The sequence below is a fragment of the Lithobates pipiens genome, unplaced genomic scaffold (assembly GCF_037356315.1).
Source record: "Lithobates pipiens isolate NorthernLeopardFrog02 unplaced genomic scaffold, aLitPip1_a1.2 Scaffold_25, whole genome shotgun sequence".
Lineage (NCBI taxonomy): Eukaryota > Metazoa > Chordata > Amphibia > Anura > Ranidae > Lithobates > Lithobates pipiens.
In genome coordinates, this window is record NW_027507787.1 from 64358836 (window position 1) to 64375662 (window position 16827).

General features: G+C 39.2%; 1 long non-coding RNA gene across 1 annotated transcript in view; it reads left to right on the forward strand.

The window, feature by feature from the left end:
• The window catches only part of LOC143930317 (uncharacterized), a 148033-nt gene that overhangs the window by 47302 nt on the left and 83904 nt on the right, over window positions 1–16827 (forward strand). Inside the window, exon 2 of the long non-coding RNA XR_013262752.1 lies at window positions 11954–12023. This is a non-coding gene — a long non-coding RNA (uncharacterized LOC143930317). The remainder of the gene's footprint in view (window positions 1–11953; window positions 12024–16827) is intronic.

The following is a 16827-nucleotide window of genomic DNA, read 5'->3' on the forward strand; positions in this document are numbered from 1 at the left end:
CTATTGAGAGCAGTGGGAGCCAATGGCGCCTGATGCTGTCAGTCAAATCCAGCGAGGAGGGAGTGTGAGGCAGAGCCAAGCTGTGTTGTGTGTGCCCGCATGAGTGCTCCCCAAAGCAAGCAGCTTGCTATGGGGCACTTTGAGAAGAAAAGAAGCGGTCAGCGCTGGCATGGGACCCCAGAAGAGGAGGTTCAAGGCCACTCTGTGCAATCATATTAGGTAAGTATAACACCTTTGGTATTTTGCTAAAAAAAAAAAAAAAAAAAAAGTATAGCTTTAAAAATACAGTATAAGGTACTTTAAAGAAAATATAAACCCTTAGCCCTTGTACACACGATTGGAGATTCCGACGGAATGTGTCCTATCGGAGCGTTTTGTCGGATATTCCGACTGTGTGTGGTCTGCATCGGACTGTTTCCATCGGACCAAATTTTCCAACTTGCCGGAAATATTTTTCGACAAAATGCTCAGATCGGAAATACTCTGATCATGTGTAGAGAATTCCGATCGGACAAAGTGCCACGCATGCTCAGATCAAATTCCTACATCAAAGCTGTTGGCTTCTAGCCTGAACGTAGTCTCATCGTAACGAAATTACGTCATCACGTTCCGAATGATCGGATTTTCCGACAACTTAGTCCAACCGTGTGTATACAACAGTTTCGGACAAGATCCGTCGGACAAAATCTGACGGACAAAATCCAACGGATTTGGTTGTCGGAATCTCCGACCGTGTGTACAGGGGCTAAGAGTTCTTTTAGGTGAATGTGCCAATCCGATCCACTCAATGCTAGGCAGGCAAATGTAAATAAACATCTGACTACCTCCAAACCCATTGAGGTGGTGGCTGCCCATAGTTCTAAAATAGGCATGTTAGGCTTTGGGAACAGTGGTGATTGGTTTTATGTCTACTTTATTGTCCATGGGTGAATTTGAAATATAAAAAAAAACTGCAGCAGTCAAAGCTCTTCAAGGTGTTTATATAAGTGAGGACAATAAAAAATAGTCTCTATCAGCCTTTCTCAACCTTTTCAACACAGAGGAACCCTTGAAAAAAATTCTCCAGTCTCGGGGGAACCCCTGCTAAAAAACAGAAATCTATAACTCATGATACATTAGTGTGATGGTCAGTGGGAAGAATGGTCCTTACACTTGTAGTTACTGGGAAGAATTACCTCCTTACAGATAGCTATAAACATCAATGGTTTTGGTGGGAACTTATCCGAGAGGCAGAAATGGCCCAATGCTGAAGGAGCCCCTAGCAACCTCTGGAGGAACCCTGGTTGAGAATCCTTGGTCTATATGTTTACCTAATTTTACACCTATGACAAGCAATAGACACAGATCCCTAAGATAGATGAGTAGTCATATCGAGGTCTGTTCTATACTTCTGTCTGGATGTTAAGATGTTGTTAACATGCTGCAGATGAAAGGGTGCTAATCTTGCTTTACTACCTTGGTTTCAGATACAATGGTACAAAATGTCTTGCCTAAAATTACCTGCATTTAAATTGGTCATCAAAGAGCTTGGAGAGCAAATGTGTGTGTTCAGTTTACAGAAAGTAGAAAGGCAAAGACATAAAAAGATGTGTTTTATGGGAATAATACTGCCAAATCAGACTTGTCATACAAAACTGCTTGCTACTGTTGAACATCACTCGGTTTTACTGTTCTTCAGTTACCAGCAATGATGACATAACACTATCCAGGCCAATGAACACATCGGTTCTAGAAGTATTTTCATACAGATTATTGTCTTTTTACTTGAGCATATTCAAGATGAGCTACAGTCATTTCTAAAAAAATAAATACCGTAAGTCAGCAGCTACAAATACTCTAGCTGCTGACTTTTAATAAACACACTTTCCAGTCCAGGTATTGAGCGCTGTCATCACCCGGGCCGGTTCTTCGCTGGTCATCGGGTGCCGATTACTTTTGGGAAGCTGGCTGTGACTTCCTGCAGCTTCACAGCCATCTTTCCACTGCACATGCACAAGTCACACTGTGTTTTGTGAATGTACATCTTTGCCAGCACGCCATGGATCAACCAATACTGTTTGAACGTTTTTTTTGAAGGATGATCAAATCACAATGGACAAAGTGCGATGTTTCAGTCCCGCACGCACGGGACACCTTCATCAGGCATTTGAATGCCTGAAGAAGGGGCCCTGTGTGGCTCTAAAACATTGCATTTTATTGATTGTGATGTGATCATTTTTCAATAAAATTTTGGACAGATTATGGTTGATCCGTGGTGTGCTGGCAAAGATGTGCATTGGCCTGTCATGCCTTCAGTGTAAAGATGGCTCTTGCTGCAGCACCCGCTACTTCTGAGCCTAATCCAGGAACATGTGTATTGTGAATATTGACATTGTTTCATGCTTTGTTAATGGACCTATGGTTAATTTATTGGTTATGGTTAATGGTTGTGGGGGGGGGTAATTTCCATTTGGATCACCTAGGTGTTGGTATCTGTAAAAACGAGGTACTCGCTCCTAGAAAAAAAAAAAGTTTGCAAAGTTGTAGAGAAGGGGGGGGGGGGGGGGGGGAAGAGGAGGAAAAGCTGAACTTTGTAGGTGAAGTTCTGATTTAAGCAAATTTCATTCACAGTAATATAATAAAGCAAGTTGCTTACATAAACTGACCCTGATATCCAAAGGTCAATCTTTTTTTCTCTAAACTAATATTAAAAAAGATTGGTATACCCTAACCCTAATGCTGGCCACCAAACAGACATTTTTCAGGCAAATTTAAGCCATTCTTCAATCAGCTTTCAAACACAAAATAACTTAAAATAATATGTCAATCAATGCTGGATAAACACTTTAGTGCTCATAAAAAAACATCAACTATTAGTGGTAAGTTAAAAGTGTTTAACTAACCAATTTTTGTAATAAAAATATGTCCCTTTAAGAATGTACACAGTGGAAGGCTGATGGGCTGCTGAGTAAGGAGCAGTCTCTACTGGCATTAACTGTGGGCAGTGAGGGGTTAAGCACAGTTGTTCTGCTCACCAATCCTGTCTTGTCCAGTGCATTTGGCAGTCTGCTGTCCTCAGTCCCCAGCAGCTTGGTCCTCAAAAAACTCAGTCTCTCCTTCAGACTTGCACTGGTCTGAAGGACACAGCAGCAGTGGTCCCTCTGGTCAGATGTTCGCTCATTTCTGGGTTCACATTTATAAAATCGTACTGCGCTCCATTTGAGCATTAATATTATGTCTACCAATATTGTCCTACACAAGAACAACACATAAATCAAAGTGCATTGCAATACAATAAAAAGTCCATATAATATTGAAGATAAGTCTTGCAGCTGTAATGATTGGTGCTCAAAAACTTCATATTTGATCCACCTCATGCTCACTTCACTGTGCTAAACATATAAGCTTACCAAAAACAATGTAGCCCTCAGAATAAGAGAAGTCAAGCAATGCTGGAAATGCACACTGCTCTGCAGTCAATATGAAAATCAAAGAACTGTCACGCCTCTAGCCCAGGTATATTCAGCAAAGTAAGTAAGAAAAAAGAAAGAGCACAAGGCTTCAATAGTTTAACATCTTCAATAAAATCTTTATATTGGTGAAAAACGCTTCCAAACATATGAGGTCGTCATATGTGACGAGACGTGTAGGGTGGAGCCGGAACTCATGACATCAAGACTCATGCACGCAGCCACTGTTGGAATTGTGGGAGTTGTCTTTTGCTTGGAGCGTAACATCATTCATTGTTTGCAAGTGTTTTTATTTGCGCACACATTGAACAGGACCCGATTTTATAAATGTGAATACTTATACACCATATACTGTATATGTGCAGGCCACTGCTGGCTTTTCTATGTATTCTACTGTTGGACCGTTAGCACAGTGTCATTCTTTGTTTTAAAATTACTTCTGGGTTGCCTGGGGCACTCAGCACAGCAAAGACTGTATCATCACAGTGCCTCAGTCCCCCAGCACAAAGGTTACAGCTCTGTACTCTTCTATCTTCTGGTATAGGTATAGAATACACACACACCCAGGCCTCTGGTAATTTGCTTGGGAAAAGTTCTCTCTCTCCTTCTCCGTAGTGCCAGGGAATTGTGGATATTGAAGTCCAGAGCTCCATCCATCGTACTGTTTATAAAATGTTACCGCAGTACTATTCACTTTGGTGCTGCGCCTTTCTTACTTTTTGTATGTTCCTGAGCATTTGGCAGCCCATTGAAATAAATGGCCTGTCAAAACCAGAACGTGCAAAAGTGTGCAAATTCTAGAGTGAATCAGCCCTTAAAGTGCCCTTAAAGTGCTACTAAACCTAAACACGTTTTTTTACCTTAATGCATTGTTTGCATTGAGGTAAAAAATGTTTTTAGTTTCTCTGTGCCCCCCTTCCCCTGTGTGAAGGGGAAGAGCGGGGAGAAGAGATCAGCGCTGTGAAGGGCTGTATCTATTCTCCCCTCTTTTCTTCTTTACACAGCACTCGAGCAGCAGCAGGAGCCATTGGCTTTTGCAGCTGTCAATCAGATGCATTGAAGAGGAAGTGGGGGGCAGGCCTAAGTTTCACTGTGTAAGTCAATGGAGTGCAGCTCCATAGCCCTTGTACACATGGTCGGACATTCCGACAACAAAATCCATCGGATTTTGTCCGAAACTTGTGCTGCATACACACGGTCGGACAAAGTTGTCAGAAAATCCAATCGTTCAGAACGTGATGACGTTATTTTGTTACGACGGGACTATGTTCAGGCTAGTAGCCAATAGCTTTGGTCTAGGAATTTGATCTGAGCATGCGTGGCACTTTGTCCGATTGGAATTCTCTACACACAATCGGACAAAGTCTGATCGGATCATGTTGTCGGAAAGTTTTATAGCCCAGCTCTAAAACTTTGTCAGTTGGATATTCCGATGGAAACAGTCCGATGGAACCCACACACTGTCGGATTATCCAACAACACGGTCCGATCGGACATTTTCCGTGTGTACAAGGGCATAGACACACAGGTCTGGAACGTGCAGACCACGTTCTCCCCATGGCCAGCGGCTGGTAATAGTAGTCCTAAAAGAAGAGGAGCAGCCAAGATCGCTAGGGACCCCAGAAGAGGAGGATCGGGCCACTCTGTGCAATACCACTGCTCAGGGCAGGTAAGTATAACATGTTTGTTATTTTAATAAAAAACATTTTTTACTTTATTTACACTTTATTGTACGGTATCTTTTATTAAAATGGTATGGTAACAAACCTCATTGTAGTGTATCCTATCTCTATATATATTTTCTGTGACCACATTTTGATTTGTTCTTGTTGATGAAATATTTTATTTTGCGTTGCTCATTCTCACCCTTGTTACCTTACAAACCTCCATGTTGGGTGATTTTCCTGTGTGTCTGTTCTGAAGGCTTTTTTAGTTGTTTTGTCTCCATTCTTCCCGCAGCAGAGATTTCAAGATCAAATAAAACCTGTCTGTGGTTGTAAGCTGTGTAGGATCACCTATTCACACCTTGAGTCAAATCCTGTGTTTTGTTTACATAGCACATAAGCATGCTTCCACATACATGCTCAATTTAAAGAACATCTGATGATCATAGAGCAGAAAGCTGTGCTGTAAGCATCTAATCTGCTGTCATCTGTTACTGGATAATTTGACTGATGAACGAATTCCCATGTCCTAAACATTTGCAAAACCTTCCATAGGGTTGGTCATAAATTAGTGTTAGCGCATATTTTTTTCCCTTACAACTTTTCTTTTTAGTTTGGACAAGTTCAGGTTTTGTTTTACTTTATTATATTTGGGAGATGTGACCTTATTTCCTGTTCTGGAGAAACAGGAAGTGTCGGGAGATGTCTTCAAAGTGGGGGGAAGTCCACACTCAGGCAGTTGTCATATTAACAAATGCGCCCTATTGGGAAATTTCACCCTAGCTGCTATTGCTGAAAAAAAAGTTTAGGTTACAGATGTAGTTTAAAGTTCAACTCCAACTCAACTCTTGGGAGCATATGTAAGTATGGTTATGTGTGTCCCTTTTCTTTGTTTATTTTTATTTTGCCTGTAATTTTGGTTTTGCTCGGTCACCACTTGAATGTACATTGTTGGGTACTTGTGCCTCGGCCAAAATGCTGTATATGCCCCTTTTTCTCATTTGTGTTGGTCTGAGCTGTCATGCTCTTTTGTACTTTTTGAACATCTTTATCCAAAATAACTAAATAAACCCCATAAAAAAATAAAAATAAAAAGTTCAACTCCAAGATTTTTCAAAAAAAATACCCTTGCCCTGCCAGTCAGTCACTGGCTGTCTGCTCTGCCCCTCCAGCACTCACTGGAGGGGAAGGGAGTGACTGGCTCAGGCTCTCAGCAGCTCACTGAGAGGCTGAGCCAGCTGCCGGTCCAGGCATCTGGGTAGTTCCTAACATTAAATTTGGGATCTCTCCAGAGTCTGGACCAGTGATGGTAGTCAACAGAATACTTTAGCTCACTGTCTGCTGAATATGGGTCACAGGAATGCAGACCAAGGTGCAATTCTGTGATGCCCAGGATAAATAGGGCCAAAAGAGCTTTGGCCCTAGTTGTAGTTTAGGCAGGCCGTCCGGCCATACATGGATTGAAATTTAGCCGGTTCAGCACAGACTGCCCGAAGTTCCATCCATGTATGGGCAGGATGGTTGTACAGAAGTTAAATTTCCTCTCGATCAGGACCGCCGGCTATAGCCAGCAGTGCTGATCAGTGTATTCTGACAGTCCTCCACTGTCAGAATCCAAAAGTGCAGTGGGCAGATTCCTCCATCCACCTTGAATGTGTGGATTGCGGAATTGAGTTAAAGGAAAAAAGAAAATGAATCATCTATGGGCTGCCTTAGAAAGTTCACCTAATTTAACTTAATCTGAGTTCTACACAGGATTAGTAATGCTCCTTTCACACAGTTTTTCTGATCAGAAGCTTCATGCAAGTCTATGGGCAGGCCTACCGACAAGTCTGTCCAGATCTGTAAAAGAAAAATGGAAAAAGACTGCACCCTAAACATGCTGGGTCAGAGATAGCTTGATGTAAACCAACACAAATCAACACAATTCTGTTTATAACCAGTTGCATGTAGAGCCATCATGAGTCTACCACAGTCTGCTGTCAAAATGCAGACAAAAACTGAATAGGCACAGATGCCACAAAACTGACATCTGACCAATTCTGTTCCATTTCAGCAGTGAATCTACTCACAGATCCCCAGCTGAACTGAGCAGATTGCCTGCATGTGAATGAAAACCCTAATGCGGTGTACACACGGTCAGAATTTTGGCCAGCAAAAGACAAATGAGAGCTTTTTGTCGGAAAATGCAACCGTGTGTATGCTCCATCAGAATTTTGCTGGCCGAATTTCCGCCAGCAAAAGGTTCTCAATTTTTACAGACGGATCAGAAATTCCGATCGTGTGTATGCAATTCCGATGCGCAAAAACTCACAAATGCTCAGATTCAACTACGAGATGGAAGCTATTGGCTACTGACTATTGAACTTCCTTTTTCTAGTCCCGTTGTACGCGTTGTGCGTTCTTGACGGTCGGAATTTGGTGAGACCGTGTGTATGCAAGACAGCTTGAGCAAAATCCCCTCTGGAAAACCATCAGAGCTTTTTACAAACAAAATTCCGATTGTGTTTACGAGGCATTAGAGTGTACTGCCTGCAGCTTGTGCTGTGTAGCCTCCCTATCTCTCTGTTTCCCCCACCACTAATTACATTCAAACTGATTGAATGAGGTGGAGAGGAGGTGTTGTGATACTGTGAACTCCACCTCGTCCAAAGTATGCCTTGTATTCATTGAAAAAATAATATGAATGGTAGCAATGCTGAGTAAGTGACCCCTGTGGTCAGTGTGCAGAAGGGAAGCTGCTTGCACAGAATCTAAGCAGGGCCCAGGAGATTGTGGCTCTCACTATAGTAGCACTGATATCAATGCAAATATGCAATACAAATGACTCCTGGATTAAAGTTTTAAATGTAAATGGCAAGAACAAAGCAACAATTTACTTGGCTTCAAGCTGTGCTGGCATGCAAATATGTGGGCATGATACATAAAAACCGATGCTCACAACTTTCTGTTGTTACCGCCAATTGTTGTGTCCCATATTTCCAATAAGCAGGTTCTCAACTTAAATAACCAATAAGTTTAGCAGCAGGAGGAGGTAGACCAGCCTTCAACCTTTTTCCAAGATGAGAGTTGTGTATAAGAGTGCCCCAGAATTTGTTGAGGTTTTACAGATGTATGTGCAAGCACCCAAGTGTGGCTGTTTGTGATTCTCTAGGCCATATGAGCTATTTACATCTGAAACAGGTGTTCTTTAAAGAAGACTTTATATGAACTTAAAATATATTTGCTCACTGAGTATACACTATACATACTGTTTACATGAACACGGCTAGTCCAAGCTTGTCTTCGAGGTCAGAACTTCCTTTCATGATGTGCTGCCCCTAACCACACTACCACATACATGAAAACCAGTGTTTATTCCTTGGGGCTCTAGCACCCATTTAATTCTTCTGACCTTCCCACAGTATTTGTTTTAGCCATTACTATACAAAAGCTGCTTCCTGTATATATAACTTTTTGTGCATCTGCATTTTCTTTCATTGACAGTTATACACGAGGTGTTGTATAGCTGAATGACTTTATTGCCATTCTAGTAACTTTGCCCTCCGCCCCTCCTTTGTGATCATTTAAATGCGATGAAGCTTTGATGTTTAAAGACAGCATTAATAATGTATTGTTACCTCTCATTGATGCTCTATTAGAGGCCTCTTGTGTTGAGCGGTTATTTGAAGTGGTAAATACATCATTAAAAGTCAATCTGTCCAACAGACATATCTTTGGGAGTATAAAGGTGTGTGGGCTGTGAATGCACAACCAAACAAGCAAACTGAGTACAAAAACTTGTTGAAAGCAAATGTAAAATGTCCTCTAAAAGAAAAAAAAGAAATATTTTGGCATTAAAAACAGCAATCATTTTGAATCTACAGTGATCTACAGAAACCAATAAAATTGCAGAGGAAGTTTCTAGTATGCCTGATAATTGTAAATTATAACTTGGTGTGAACATCCATGGGAAAATGCAATAGTTCTGTTTTCCTTGATCTTGAGCAAGTTTCAGTCTTCGTTTCCCAATAGTTAACCTTGGCAATCCTTAAAGAAATGGTTGTGCCCACCAAAATGATTTATTTGCATATGGTGCAAATCTGTTGCCACTATTTATCTTACCATAAGTCACACATAAATTAAACAGAAGATAGAAGGACTAATTTGTGTGTAATGTTATAGTCGGATAACAGTCTTTTTTAGATTCTACTTGCAATCATATTTAGTAAAAAGAGACTTGCTTATATGAATGTGCCATATTATAGTTAATTCACCTTAAATGGAGCTCTTCTTACTGGGACAGTGCAAAAGATCAGTATGCCCATTGGACCGTCTATGTCTCCTTTAGATCTGTCATCCTCCACACGTCTTTACATTCAGATTCAGAATACTTTAATAATCCCAAAGGGATTTTAATAAATTCTTGTCACTATTGTCTCCTTAAAACTGCCTCCCCACTATCAATTTTTCTCCACTGCCTGACTAGGATGTGACTCAGTGGATGGGGAAGGAACTCTACTCTGACACCCTGCAATGGTTAATCTGAAGCCAGCAGATGATAAAATGAGTGTAAAAGCAGGGGGTGTTAGAAAGTAGTAGGAAGACATGCAAAGAGGGGCTTTTTAGGAGCAAGTACCACAGCAGTACTGGCTCACCATGGCGTAGGTCTACCATAGTTTATGGAAAAACTTGCCCTTACTCTATATGATGGCAAGAAGAGGTACTTCTTCTAGCACTCACATTGTTCCAGGAATTTATGCCCAAACTATTTTTTATTGGTACCTTTGTATACTCACTTGTGCTTTCACAATCAAAATAGAAATGCCAAGTGTTACTGTTTTATCTTCTAAAAGACACTTTTTGGGTATCAATAACTTAATACAAGTTTTCTTGTCATTTTCTCATATTTTGTGCCACGTAATAAAAACTGTCAACAATTTTGTGGCAATAAATAAAACCTGTCAACAACTGCCCCGCCAACGTGCTTTCTGGATTCAATACTGATTATGTAGGTATTTATAGTTTAGTACTGAATGGGGAATTCTTTTGGAAAATTCTATCTTAAAAAAAATGAATATAATGGTTAAATATCTTGGATAACAGCATGTCCGAATGAATGACCTTGATGTAGAAATACCCAGCTCAATCCTTGCACGCATTAGGAAATATCTGAATATCACAAAGACTGAGTAAGGATCATCTGTATAGGAGTTAACCACTTAGCAATAGAGAGCATTTCCAACCATCAAGTGCAAATAGAGATTTTCCAGCTTGTAAGGAAATCTATTTGTGAGCTGGTACCATCCCTTTCCTTCCTATGGCAGAAATAAAATGTAGTGTTCACCTTGGGGGTGCTATACTTTTTGCTCAACTGAACTGGAAAAAACATTGTTGTAGGTCTTGGTAGCACTACAATCGAGAAGAAGATGTAGAGATATCGCACTATACATCATTCTCTATAAAATATCTTCCTAAAACTGCAAATGCTATATAAACTGAAATGAGGGAAACTTTCTAAGGGCATAATAGTGTAGAATTTACTTGGAAGAATGAACACCTCATTATCTGTTCTTTTTTCTTACTCATTGTACTATTAGGAGAATGATCATGGGGTATTTTGCTTCAACATCTGGAGAAATATAGCTATACTGTTAGTGGGGATTTCTTGGTGTTAGAGGGGAACAGCCATTTAAGACTACCAAGTTGTTCAGTCTCTGGTTACCAATGTTCTTCTATCTGCATACATCCCAACTTTCTGACATGAGAAAAAGGAATACCTTTTAGTACAAAGTATGTAGGAAAGGACACACAGCCCGCCACGCTCCCATTACATGGACCACAAAGAATGGTTAAATTATGAAAAACGATTATGAACCACAAGTTCTTTTTATTACTTTTTTTTTTTTTTTTTTACTTTTTCATTATTACTTTACTTTTCCTGGCTTTTCATAGTAACATCTGCAATAATTTATATGTTGGATGAACATGAAAGATCTGACAGGGTATAATACATTTTTGTTAGTTAAAAAGTACATATAGTGGTTTAAACTTCAGATAAAAAGGGAAAAAGAGGAACAGATTAAGAGGGACAACTGAAGAACAAGGAGGGTCACAGGGATTTGGCTCCAAATGAAGGACAGTTGGGAGGTATGCATCTGTCACAAGGCTCCATCTACTTATGGAAATGGCAAAAAATAAAAAGCCAAAAACAGAAACAGTTGCCACGACCATACCAGAATCAGGAGATAAGCCTCAAACCCATGGCCTAGCTGTGAAGTGTGGCAGCTCCCATGCTATGAAAAAAATTCTAAGTTCAGAATTATTTACACCTGCCCATTCAGCTGGATATTACTAGAGTATACCCCCATCCTAAACATGTGTCATCCAGGACTGTAACTGAGACCTAGCAGGGAAGTAATTTTGAGGTGCATTGGCACATGTATGTGTGGAGGGTATAGAAGGGCACTGCACCTGCCCACACTATGCCTGGCTCAGTCTCATACAGGAAACAGGATCCTGCAGAATGCAGAGGTGCAAAGTCTTTTTTGGTTCAATACATTTATCAGCAGGTGCTCTGACAGGAAAACCTAATCCAGCATATTAAACCCCAGCTGACATTATGGAGAAATCAGAAGCAGTACTTCATAAGAAAGACTTAAACAGGAACAGTTGTATGAAGCTCGGATCTGATAAAAAAAATCAACATGTGCATGCATCACTGTACATTGAAGTAATTAAGCTCTGTTTTTCCTTCTTCTACCAAAAGTGTTTATAATGATAATGATTATGTCATGAAATGAGCCATGTAATGTAAGTGTTGCACTTAATAAAATGTTTTCCTGCTGTGTTTCTCTACAGAAACTGAAATCTCATCTACCAAGACTTCGAGAGACAAGAGATACGAGTGTAAAGTGTATATGTCCACCTGGTAAGAGCCTTTTTATGTTACATTATCTGATTGTTTTCCAAAAAAAGTATATGTTAGCTATGGATTTAGGGTGGAAATGCACAGGTTGGTAATTACAACCAATTGAAGGCATTATTTACAATGACTAGGCCATGGAAAAGTGATAAGTGCTTGCTATTGCATGCAGAGATTTTGTGCAAAAGAACATTTTAACGGCAAGTGTGCCGCATCCGTTTGTTGGCCAAGTCAGGGATTAGTTTGCAGTGGTCCAAATGCTCACAGTTCAAAGGAGCATGTACTGATCCTCAATATCTGACAGATCTGCATATCAGAGGCCTCCCCGGGCAATCAAATGTCCTGTATGGGAAAGCAAGTCTTACAGTTAAAGGGAAACTATAGTTTTTTATATATATATATATATATATATATATATATATATATATATATATATATATATATATATATATATATAGAGAGAGAGAGAGAGAGAGAGAGAGAGAGAGAGAGAGAGAGAGAGAGAGAGAGAGATGTATATACAGTATATATAAAATTAATATACATTTTAGCAGTTAATGTTCATTTTTATTCCAAAAAATAACAGACCACATTGGACATTTTATAAAGCTCATTGAGCTTATGTCAAGTGTTGATAAGAAGGGACTTTTTCTGATTTGTCTAATATTGAAATGAGCATTTACAAATTTGTATATGTAATACAAAATTCAAAATATAGAATAGCAAACAAGTAAAATCTAACAATGGCCTAGAAATGGCTTTCTGATAACTTTAACTGATATCAACCTATAGTGTACATTGACCGAAAATACACTGTAGTTTCCCTTTAATTAATAGTTTGGTGCATGAGTAGTAAATGTGCAGTAACAGCAGCAACAGATCAGTTTTTAGCAGTTTAATTCTTGAATGTTAATTGAATTGGTAACTGTGGGTACATAGACCATTACTATTTGTGTATTTTCATTGAGTAAGCAATGATTTTTTTTTTTCAGGTAAAATATTACATGGCCATTGCTTTTACATGGAACTCAGATATTGATTTATGTTCTTTATCTCCAAGAAAACCTATTCTGTGCAAAATTAGTAATATGATTTTGCTATGAAAATAAAACACTTAAGCTAAGCCTAAACTACAACGTAAATGGTAGCACCCTGAGATACCTGATGTTAGATAGATAGATAGATAGATAGATAGATAGATAGATAGATAGATAGATATATGAAGAGGGGGTTAGCAGAGGTATGAACAGCCATGTATTTTCTTGTTTAGTTGGAGGGTTTTTATTTTTTTGTAGGTTTACTATAGATAACACACATAACATTTTTATTTTCATTTCATTGCACCACCAGTGTGCTGATTGAATGAATGAATGAATGAAATATTTGTATAGCGCACAATGCAAACTGAATAGCCTCTGATTGGGCAACAAAGGAATAGAAGCACACTGATAAGGTCAACTTTTTTGTTGCCCCTTTCTGTAAGCAGGCAACCAATGTTCCAGTGTTAGACCAGCAGCCCTGAATCTGCAGAAGATTATGGGAAACAAACTTTTTTTTTTGTTAATACATAAACAAATCAAAGGTTTTCTTTATATACAGTATTTACTGACAGGTCAGTATTTACCTAGTGTTCATTTTCATAGCATTTTCAGATCACCCACCAGTGCAGAAAACCACAAAACACACTACATCAGCAATATGTAACTGTTCCAGCAGCATACACTACAGCTTGTCCAATCATGGCATTGTCATAAGATCTACAGCTATCTACCATACATGATCAAACGTGAAACTGATATAGCAAATTTAGTTTCCTGGAACACACATATACTGGACACTGAACAACTAAATCTTATGGAAATGTTCCTGGTAAAAGCAGTGCCACTTAGCACACAGTTTGTGTTTGTAGTTGAACTTTGACCTTAGCAAAACCTCAGCGGTAATCAGGGTCATTTACCACTGACCTGACCCCTCTCTCTTAATATTCATCAAAACCAGGTCCCACAGAAAACCATTTCAATGTAATGATACTCATGTGTTGTTTGATACCATCGCTTGACCTTTGTGCATGCCTTGTTCCTTTAGACTGTCACTGCCATGGGCTGAGTTTTTGTCTTCCTTTGCGCTGCATTATTTTTCCAAAAATAGTAAACGTTGCTTAAATCATTGGTTCTCTGCACTTTTCATTTTCCACTCATATCATATGCACAATACCCTTGGGGTAATAATTTATTCATGGGATACATGTTTTAATGACTATTTTATTTAAACAGGAAACTACCTATTGTATATAAAACTATCAAAACTCAATATATAGTTATCAGGTAGGACAGATATTTATACGTCCTCCTTCCTTTAGATGTGTTAAGAACCTCTGATTTTCAAGAAACATACAAGATTTTTTTTTATAAAGGCAGTGCAAATCATAGCATTTAATGTTAGATTTATGGTTACTGTTGTCAGATCTGTATAGATGCCGTCTAATAGCTTAATGCGCTATGTTTGCACTGTCTTGTTAAGCTTCATAGTTTATACTCTGTGTAATGTTTACATCATTTTCAAATGCTTTGCATTGTGCAGGCCAGTGCTTTCTGTGTTATGTCGATTTTGTCTTTTATAAAGAGAAATAATGTCCATGCAAGCATTCTGGTTATTGACATCGTGACCCACTTCCTCATGTGGAAATCCAGATAATCTTAGGTCCACTTTTGTGGAGGTCAAATAGTGAAGAGGTTATATATTTATATGGTTGCTTCCAGGATATTCTGAACTTTGAGTCTAGTGATGTTTTGTGGCTGGATGGTTTAAAGTACTGAATTCACACACATTTTACACTTCTGTTTTTCCCATTTTCTGCTTTACCAAGAATGACAGGTCATTAAATACTCTTACTAATTGTTTTACATTGTGTGGCAAGATAGCAAAAAGATCCACCTGGGTGTTTTTCGCTACAAGTTTCATGTATCTGTTAACACCAAATAAATTTCCCGATGACTTGTATATCTAAAGCTGACCACACACAGACAAGATCAGGCAAATGTAACTAAAGCTGGCCATACACCAGTAGCATTTGTTTAAAAAAAAATATTTTTTTCAGAATGTTCATTTAATTTGCTGATAGTTAATGGGTCAAATAGACAATTGTTTTTGACCATAGTGACTAGACAAAGCAATAGATGGGGATAGAAAAGTTCTCAAACACATGAAATTATAACAGTGGATGTAGTTTTCTTCAGGAAATTCCATTCATTCCAAGATCGAATATTAAAATAAAACAATATTTTGAAGACTTTTCAGTGATATTCATCAAGTCTATGATGGATTTTTTGGTGTTCTGATGAGATTTGTTGACACAATGGTGTATGGCTAGCTTAACAAGCTATCTTGAAAGTTACCAAATGTATGAATGCAGCCTACCTAACAATTTCTATAAATACAGTGTTTGTTGTGGATGGTTGGAAAAAGGGATTTTTTTAGGCAAGCTGTGCTAAGGAAAATGGATAGAAGATTCTGCCATTGCTGGCTTTTGATGCATGCTAATAGACGGTTACCACCATTGGGCGGCATTGGCCGGTTCAAGAGAAATGTGTACTGCAGCTGGTCAGACAGAAGTAGGCCATTCAGCCAGATTCTGTGTTAGGAGCATGACCATTTATTCCCGATAAGCCATTGCTGAGAACACTAACTGAAGTGTTTTGGCCGCCTCCCTGTAAGTACACAACAGCAAAGCAGGGGAGATTGCTGTAGTAACATTGCATGGTTAGTACCACAGCTCCTACAGAGTGTGTACTAGGCTTAAGAGAGACTGGAGCTGGCCAACTTTTTTCACTTTTTTTTTTTACTTAATCAACGTTTGTCGAACTGGGAGCAACTCATGGGAACTGAACACATTTTGAGCTATGTATTACCAGCTTAGGAGAGAGAGACATTTTCTTGAATGGGCACTGTGCATAGTTAGACCTGGAAATAGTAGTACTGATTCCTGAAGACAGTAGTTCTTAACCTGGGGTCCATGAACCCCTATGTGGTCCATGCATAGGTCTCAAAGGGTCAATCAGGGGCAGATGAAAAAAAAATAGAATTTATATTCACTATACAGCCCTCACCCCTGTCCCAATGAATGGTTTCCCATTGAAAGAAAACGCACCCTGTTGTTGCTTTTAGCACCAACCACTAACTGTTTCTTGACTTGTTGTTGGTCCATGTTTACCATTTAAATTTGTATCATCATTTTCTGCACAATCGCCATTTTGTGCCAATCCATAATGGCAAATGTTAATTCTCATTTTCTTGTGGTAGTTGGAGTAGTAGATATGGGCAGAATTAAAATTATTTTGTTTAATTTGCACAAGATAATTGTGTTTCATTTTTGTAATGAATGGCCATTACTTTTTTGCATGGAGCAGAGTTTACTTTATTCTGACTTTGTGTATGTCATACTGTATATGTTTGAGGTAATCACATTTCAATAAAATAAAGTAAATACATTCATTGCATGCAAAGTTGTGTTTATGTGCCTATTTCTAGGCAGGGGGTCCATAGTAGTGATGGCCGAACGGTTCGCCCGGCGGTCGTTTCGCGGCGAATTTCCGACTTTCGCCGTCCGCGGGTTCGAACGCCTTTTTCCGTCGTTCGCCCCGGCGGACTTACGTGTTTAATGTATACAAGAACTTTAACCTTTCGTGACACGTTTATCATGTGTTACAGGACAACCAATTGAGACATGACAGCTCATGGACACTTGTACATTCCCCCTAACCTATAAATACACCCGATCCGGTGGCCATTTTACATTCTTTCTTCTGTCACT